The sequence below is a fragment of the Rhinatrema bivittatum genome, chromosome 1 (genome assembly GCF_901001135.1).
Source record: "Rhinatrema bivittatum chromosome 1, aRhiBiv1.1, whole genome shotgun sequence".
NCBI classification, from domain to species: Eukaryota; Metazoa; Chordata; class Amphibia; order Gymnophiona; family Rhinatrematidae; genus Rhinatrema; species Rhinatrema bivittatum.
In genome coordinates, this window is record NC_042615.1 from 165449034 (window position 1) to 165457611 (window position 8578).

Here is an 8578-nt window from a genome sequence, read left to right on the forward strand (position 1 = left end):
CCAAAAATAAGCTGCAAATACTTCCCCCATTGACTTTAATGGAAAACAAATCAAATGAATCAAACGAATCGGGATTTTTATCAGAAAACGAATGTGATGAATTTGGGTCCTGGCGAAATGTATAAGAATCAAAACAAATTTTTTCCTTCTGTACATCCCTACAGAACAGTGGAGAGCACTTTTCTTAATTTAATATGATGTTATCGGATTCCCAGTTTTCTTCATGAACACTCAATACAATTTGTAGCAATGTGATTCAAATTGGAATACAGTGCTTCCATATTTTAAGGGTTTCTTTTCCCCAATTCTTTGTGAATGGCGTTGCTTGTCTACAATTAGCCAATACGTCTAGGAGTGTTGAACTGTTCCTGAGATACTAATGACAGGTTGATTTCTCAATGTGATATGATGGTGCTCTTGCTCTCCAATCCAGATAGTCACTCTTTCCATTATCCCTTTACCAGCCCCTTTACCTCTTTCCTCTTTGAATAGTTCACTCAGCATTGTGTGGTGCAGTTGTCGATGTATGTTATTCTAGGAGGTGAGTAGTACAGAATGAAAGCTCAACAATGTGACAGACTGAGATATATGAATTGTGAAGGGATTTATACTCCTTAACTATATCTTTTGAGGTGTAGTTAACTTTCAGCAAATAATGAGGCTTACAAAGTTTACTGCAAGCTGCATTATTTGATTTGCATGTTAATGAGATGGATTGCATACATTTGCATTCAAATCAGCTCACCTAAATTGCAGGATTTGTAGAAATCCTTAATTTAGATATTTTATCTTATAGATAGGAAAGATAACAAAAAAAAATGCATGAAAGCCCATATACATTCGTAAATAGCCTCGTACAATTACCCACACAAGGGTTGATTTTCAAAGCGTTGCTCACACGAAAAGGTCCATATACATAACTATGTGGGCCATGTGTGAGCAACACCAATTTTAAAAGAGGCTAATTATGTGCTTATATGCGCATGCCAAAAATAAGCAGGCAGAAAAGGGGCGGGGCAGGGGTTCCCTGGCAGGGCCAACAGTTACACATGTAATTCTGTATTTTAAAACTGGAGAATATAGTGCATGGTGGCTTGTTAGCTATGAATATTTACTTCTGTTACTGAAGAGGAGCAAGTCTGCAGAACTTGTGTTTTAGAACTTAACAACAGGGTGAGTGGTCAGGGTCAACTGAGGGGCTTACAGGATGAAGGGTCTGGATAACCTCAAGATTGACTAGTGAAACTGGTGGACTAAGAAAAAACTAGGAATGTCCCTCGCTAGAGCATATTTTAAAATCCGCTTACATATGTGCCATAAGCCGGCAAAGTCCTAAGGAAGATACACAAGTAAGGTTTGCTCAAGTAACCACTTAAATTAGGAGCATAGTTATGCCTGGTAAGCATATTTTAAATCATATGCATGCAAGTGCATGCATGATTTAACTTCCAGATTTAAAATTCCAGCATATCTCCTCTAGCACACCCATTCACGCATGTATGGGCGCATGCACATTTGTTTTAAAATTAGCCTGTGTATGAATGTGTGTGCATAGTATAAAATTCACGTATGTTGCATAGAAAGCACACGCACGTACAATAGACAATTGTGCAAGTATGAGTATATATACTATTGCTAATGTATATACATATGTTTTTTTTCCACTGGTGTAAATTTCCAGTTCTTCTAGGGAAGCATCATTCCAAAATGGCTCCCCCCACATCCCAGCCAAACCTTACCAGTAAGGATGTTTACAGGCTGGCATCTATGGCAGTGAAATATAAGAGGATCCTGTTCCCCAGAAGAGGGCCTGGTGATATAATGCCTGGATGAGGAGGGCTTGAAAGATTTTCAGACACTCTGCAATAACAGAGCAGATTACCCATGTGGTGTAAGAATGTGGGAATGTGGGTTGGGGTAGGGCATGGGGGTGGGGGTGGGGGTGGTATAACCTTGGGGGTGAATTGGGGTGAGGAGGGTTAAGTGATGGGTTTATGGATATTGGTTTGATCACAGGTGGGGGTGGGGTTTATAGGTATTGGTGTGGTTGAGGGTGGGTTAAGAAGGAGTTGGGTTGATAGTTGGGGGTTGGAGATGGGATAGTGTGGTGATGATGGGATGTAGTGGTATAAGAGGGGGTTGGGTAGTTATGGCTTGGGAAAATTGGTGGGTAGATTGTGTTGTTCACAGTAGGGATGGCAATAAAAGGAGGCAATTGTGGAGAGGGGGTATAAGTGGTAGTGGGCAAAAGTGAGGGCCAATACAGAATTAGTTACTTACCATTCCTATTACTTTTAATAGATTGAGGACCTCAAGAAGAAGGTCCAGGTGCTCGAACATAAGTAAAGGGAGTGGCTAATGCAGATGCAGGCTTGGGTGAGGAGCATGCAGGTAAGATCATAACAGTACCATCAGGGAGATAGGTACAGGTAATTGTTATATAATAGGGATGTGAATCGTTTTCCATATCGTCTTAACGATAGAAATCGTGTGGCAGGGCAAGAAAATCGTCTTAGGCACGATTTTTTAGTTAAAAAATCGTTAAAAATCGTTTTTTCCGATTAGTGCGCACTAACTCGAGTTAGTGCGCACTAACGGGAGTTAGTGCGCACTAACTGGGAGTTAGTGCGCACTAACTGAAAATGATACAATTTGACACTTTTCAGGTCAGTTAAGGTCAGTTTAGGAATGAATATGTATTCCTATTGGCTGCCCTCTTATTTATTCATGTTACCAAGTTTCCTACTGACAGTATATGGGGGATGGGAAATGGAAACAGTTGGTAGCTTGACAAAACAAGTAATGTGATCAGTCAATGTGACTAGAACTTGTGCCCTAACCCTGATACCAGGGGTATTGTGATCTTCCTGCACACAGTGCCCTATCCCTATTAATACCAGGAGTGTTGTGATCTTCCTGCACACAGTGCCCTATCCCTAATACCAGGGGTGTTGTGATCTTCCTGCACACAGTGCCCTATTCCTGATACTGGGGGTGTTGTGATCTTCCTGCACGCAGTGCCCTATTCCTGATACCGGGGGTGTTGTGATCTTCTTGCACACATCCCGGTATCAGGGATAGGGCACTGCATGCAGGAAGATCACAACACTCCTGGTATTAATAGGGATAGGGCACTGCATGCAGGAAGATCACAACACTCCTGGTATTAATAGGGATAGGGCACTGCATGCAGGAAGATCACAACACCCCTGGTATCAGGGATAGGGCACTGTGTGCAGGAAGATCACAATACCCCGGAGGAGTGAGGGTCAGGCAGCTCCCCCCTGTCTGTGAAGCCAGCCTCTCACTAGTAATGCAGGGAGGGAGCTGTCTCAGACTTCACCATCCTCCCCCCCCCCCTTACCCACACACCATTCACTAGCTGGGACATGGGGGAAGTCAGGAGTGAGGGTCAGGCAGCTCCCCCCTGTCTGTGAAGCCAGCCTCTCACTAGTAATGCAGGGAGGGAGCTGTCTCAGACTTCACCATCCACCCCTCCCCCCTCACCCACACACCATTCACTAGCTGGGACATGGGGGAAGTCAGGAGTGAGGGACAGGCAGCTCCCCCCTGTCTGTGAAGCCAGCCTCTCACTAGTAATGCAGGGAGGGAGCTGTCTCAGACTTCACCATCCACCCCCCCCCCCCCCTCACCCACACACCATTCACTAGCTGGGACATGGGGGAAGTCAGGAGTGAGGGACAGGCAGCTCCCCCCTGTCTGTGAAGCCAGCCTCTCACTAGTAATGCAGGGAGGGAGCTGTCTCAGACTTCACCATCCTCCCCCCCCCCCCCCTCACCCACACACCATTCACTAGCTGGGACATGGGGGAAGTCAGGAGTGAGGGTCAGGCAGCTCCCCCCTGTCTGTGAAGCCAGCCTCTCACTAGTAATGCAGGGAGGGAGCTGTCTCAGACTTCACCATCCTCCCCCCCCCCTCACCCACACACCATTCACTAGCTGGGACATGGGGGAAGTCAGGAGTGAGGGTCAGGCAGCTCCCCCCTGTCTGCGAAGCCAGCCTCTCACTAGTAATGCAGGGAGGGAGCTGTCTCAGACTGGTATCAGGGTTAGGGCACTGTGTGCAGGAAGATCACAACACTCCTGGTATTAATAGGGATAGGGCACTGTAAGAGATGACTGTAGTAGATTGAATAAAGATCTGATGTTTCTGCTCTCCTCACACCAAACAAAAACAACACACAAGCAGAGAAGCCCTTCTTACAAAGCTGAGCTAGTGAGTTAAGTAGGAGGAAAAGTAAACATACTGGTGCCAGTGTGGCTACTTAAAAAATACACTTACCAACAATCAATTACATATATTTGAACTGTGTACAGTTCCAGCCAGGACCACCTTTCTAAAATGCACAGTGATTGGCAAATTCAACATGCACTAGCATTTCAGGTGCCTGCTAACAAAAATAATAAACAAACAAGTTCTAGTCACGTGAGTGCTGATCATTACATTACTTTTTTTGTCAAGCTTCCAACTGTTTCCATTTCACATCCCCCCAACCATATTGGTAACATCAATAGATAAGAGCACAGCCAGCCAATAGGAATACATACATACATATTCATTCCTAAGTGACCTTTACTGACCTGGGAAGTGTGAACACTTTGTTTCATTTTCTGTTGGTGTTCGTTAGTTTCCAGTTCCATTTCCCATCCCCCCAACCATCACCTCAGTGGTAACCTTGGTAACATCAATAGATAAGAGGGCAGCCAGCCAATAGGAACACATATTCATTCCTAACTGACCTTCAGTGACCTGGAAAGTGTTTATTTGTATCATTTTCAGTTAGTGCGCACTAAATCGAGTTAGTGCGCACTAACGGGGAGTTAGTGCGCACTAACTCGAGTTAGTGCGCACTAACACGATTTAACGATTTTTAACGATAAATCGTTAGAATTTCTATTGTATCGTGTTCTATAACGATTTAAGACGATATAAACATTATCGGACGATAATTTTAATCGTTGAAAAACGATTCACATCCCTATTATATAATGCTTCCTATTATTGTGCACTCACTTGACAGGATCCTGTCTCTGCCTACTGCTTCAAGCAACCCTCATGCACAGAAGCTTTATGTTTGCCTAGTCTCTTGGTCACAGGGAGTTATGCCATGAAGCAGTACTAGTTATGCACTCACCAGCCTTGCACTGAACTCAAGAGGGTGTTAAAGCCTACTTCTCATACTCTTAACAGACAAATTGAGTGCCTACAATTCTAGAAACACCCATAGAGTTGTGGCAGCATCCCGTTACTTTGACATCTTGCTACCTAAGACATCCCGTTATTTTGACATCTTGCTACGTAAGGTAAGTCTTGTGAGGGTCAGGAGGGTCCCTCAAGACTTGCCAAAAGTCCCTGGTGGTCCAGCGGGGGTCCGGGAGCGACCTTCTGCACTTGGACCGTCAGCTGCCAGTAATCAAAATGGCGCCGATAGCATTTGCCCTTACTATGTCACAGGGGCTACTGGTGCCATTGGTCAGCCCCTGTCACATGATAGGAGCACAATATGGCGCCAAATGGCCATGTAACAGGGGCTGACCAATGGCACCGGGAGCCCCTGTGACATAGTAGGTCAAAGGCTATCAGCGCCATTTTGATCGAGAAAGGCCAGACAGTATGGAGGGAGAAATACCTCGCGGGACCCCGCTGGACCACCAGGGATGTTAGTGAGTCTTGGGGAGGGATCGGGATGGTGGGGGGGGGGGGGGTTGTATTTAATGTATGAAAGTGAATTTTGATGCTTGGGGTGGGTTTTTTTTAGCTTCGTTTTCCCGCATCAATTTTTGGGCCAGTTTCGATTTTCCCCGTTTAGTTTTTGTTCATTTTTCAAAAAAACTAACCGAGGAAAAACGAACTTTACCCCAAAGCGTCCGCCTCAAAAAATGACCCGGTAGAAAAAAACAAAGCTCATCTTTAATATTTAGACCCTTAAGCATCTCCTCATAAGTCTTCTGATAGAGACCCCATACCATGTTGGTCACGCTTGTCTGGACTGCTTCCATTCTTTTTGAGTTATGGTCTCAAGAACTGAACACAGTACTCAGGTGAGACTTCACCAAGGACATGTACAAGGGCATTATCACTTCCTTTTTTTTTACTAGTTATTCCTTTCTCTATGAAGCCCAACATTCTTCTGTTTTTAGCTATTGGCTTGTCACATTGGTTTGCTGTCTTCAGATTGCCGTGCACTATTACCCCAATGTCCCTCTCTTGGTTCGTGCAATTCAGTCTTTTACCCCATCACATACAGCTCTTTTGAATTACCACATCCCAGATTCATGACTGCAATTCTTGGCATTGAATCCCAGCTCCCAAATTTTTCTTAAATCACTTTTCATTCTCTCTGTTCCTTCAGGTGTGTCCACCCTGTAGCAGATCTTAGTATCATCTGCAAATAGACAAATTTTACTTTCAATCCCTTCCACAATATCACTCACAAAGATATTGAACAGAACTGGTAACAAACCAATCCCTGTGGCATTCACTTAACATGGTTCTTTCTCCAGAGTAGGTTCCATGTAGCATTACACACTGTCTCCTATCAGTCAACCAGTTTGTAATCTATGCCACCAACTTGGCGATCACTCCCAAATTTCTCATTTTATTCACAAGCCTCCTATGTGGAACTGTATCAAAAGCTTTGCTGAAATCCAAGTACTTCACATCGAAGATTCTTCCTCAATCCAATTCTTTAGTTAACCAATGAAATAAATCAATCAGATTTGTCTGACAGGGCCTTCCCCTGGTGAATCCATGCTGCCTCAGGTTCAGAAACCCACCTGATTGTAGATGGTTGATGATCCTTTCCTTCAGCAGACTCCATTAATTGTCTTTCCACATAGATGTGGTTAATTGATCTATAGTTTCCAGCCTCCTCTATGCTACAACTCTTGTGAAGCAGGACCACCATCTCTCTTGTCAGAATTCCTGTGGTATCAATTCTGTTTCCAGAGGATCTATTGAACATGTCTTTCAATGGATCCGCTGGCACATCTCTGATCTCCCTCAGCATCCTGGGATGTAACTTATCTGGCCCTATGGCCTTGTCCACTTTCAGTTTGCCTTGCTTTTCCCATACATTATCTTCTGTAAATGCAGTTTCATCTACTCCATCTCCATTTATGGTCTTCTCAACCAGCAACTGTCCTTCTCCAGGTTCTTCTTTAGTGTACACTGAAATTGTCATGCCTCGTGGCCGATGCCATCCGCGACAGCGACCCCTTACCTGACCCACGGTGTCGGGTCCGCTGCGGCAGCATCGGGGGACCCGGCCCATTCGCCCCACACCTCGGCGCAGGTCCCCGCAGTGGTTGCCAGCGGGGGAGGCGTCCCAGACCTTCCCTCGCAGCATCGGGCCGTTCCGCATCACTTCCGGCTCCAAGAAGGCCACCCTGCCCTTAGGCACGAGGCCACGCCTCCTCTGTAGATTTAAAGGGGCCTTGCACTCCAAATTGCCTGCACCTGCTCCTGATGGGCTAGACACAAGGGAAGTATAAAAGGAGACTTCCTCCGCTCACTCCTTGACTTGGCAACGAGTCTGCTCACTTCGGTGAGTCTCCTGGTGCCTCGGGTTCCTGATTCCAGTTCCTGCTTCTTCTAGGGTGATTCCTATGTGTGTGACTTCAGACTGGCAAGCGGTGATTCCTCGGTGTGTGACTTTGGACTGGCAAACGATGACCCTCTGGTACCCGACCTCGGACTTCTTCCAGACCATCCATCTTCAAGGGCCCACCTAAGTCCCAGCAGCCCGGGTCCCTACAGGCTCCTCCCGGGGGGGGGGGGGGGGCATGGGCTTCCAGTGGCGAAGATCCAGTTGGCCCTTGCTCTGACCTCATGCCTCTTTGACCTCTCAAAGGTCCACCTAAGTCCCAGCGGTCCAGGTCTCTCCGGGCTCCTCCTGGGGGGGGGGGTGGGGGCACGGTCTTCCAGTGGCGAAGATCCAGTTGGTCCTTGCTCTGCCTCCATGCTTCTTCACCCTCTTGGGGGCCCATCTGAGTCTCTACCAGTGAAGATCCAGCCAGTCCCAACTTTTCTTCTGCCTCGCTACCCTACGGGGGAACCTCAGAAGCCATCTCCTAAAGGTCATACCAAACTCCCGGAATGGCCCATCGTATGATGGACCAGCAAAAAACCCTGGATGCCCTTGTCTCAGCAGTGGAAAGCCTGAACCAATACTTCGAGGCACTAGGGCCCATGAACCCCACCTTGCCATCTCCGCCTATGGCTCCCGGGGCCCACTCAATGATTCAACTGCCTACACCACCACGCTTTTCTGGGGAACCCCAGGCCTGTAGGGGTTTTATTAACCAGTGCAATATGCACTTCCGCCTGCAGCCGACCCTCTTTCCCGATGACGTCACAAAAACCACCTTCATTCTCTCTCTCCTCGAAGGGAAAGACCTAGAATGGGCATCCCTCCTGTGGGAGTGGGATGATCCCGTACTTGGTAATTTGAGCGAGTTCTGGGAGCTTATTCAGATGAGTTTCGGTGACCCCACTCAGGAGGTTTCCACAGGGCCCCAACTTCTCCAACTGCGTCAGTGTTCCAGAACACTTGCTG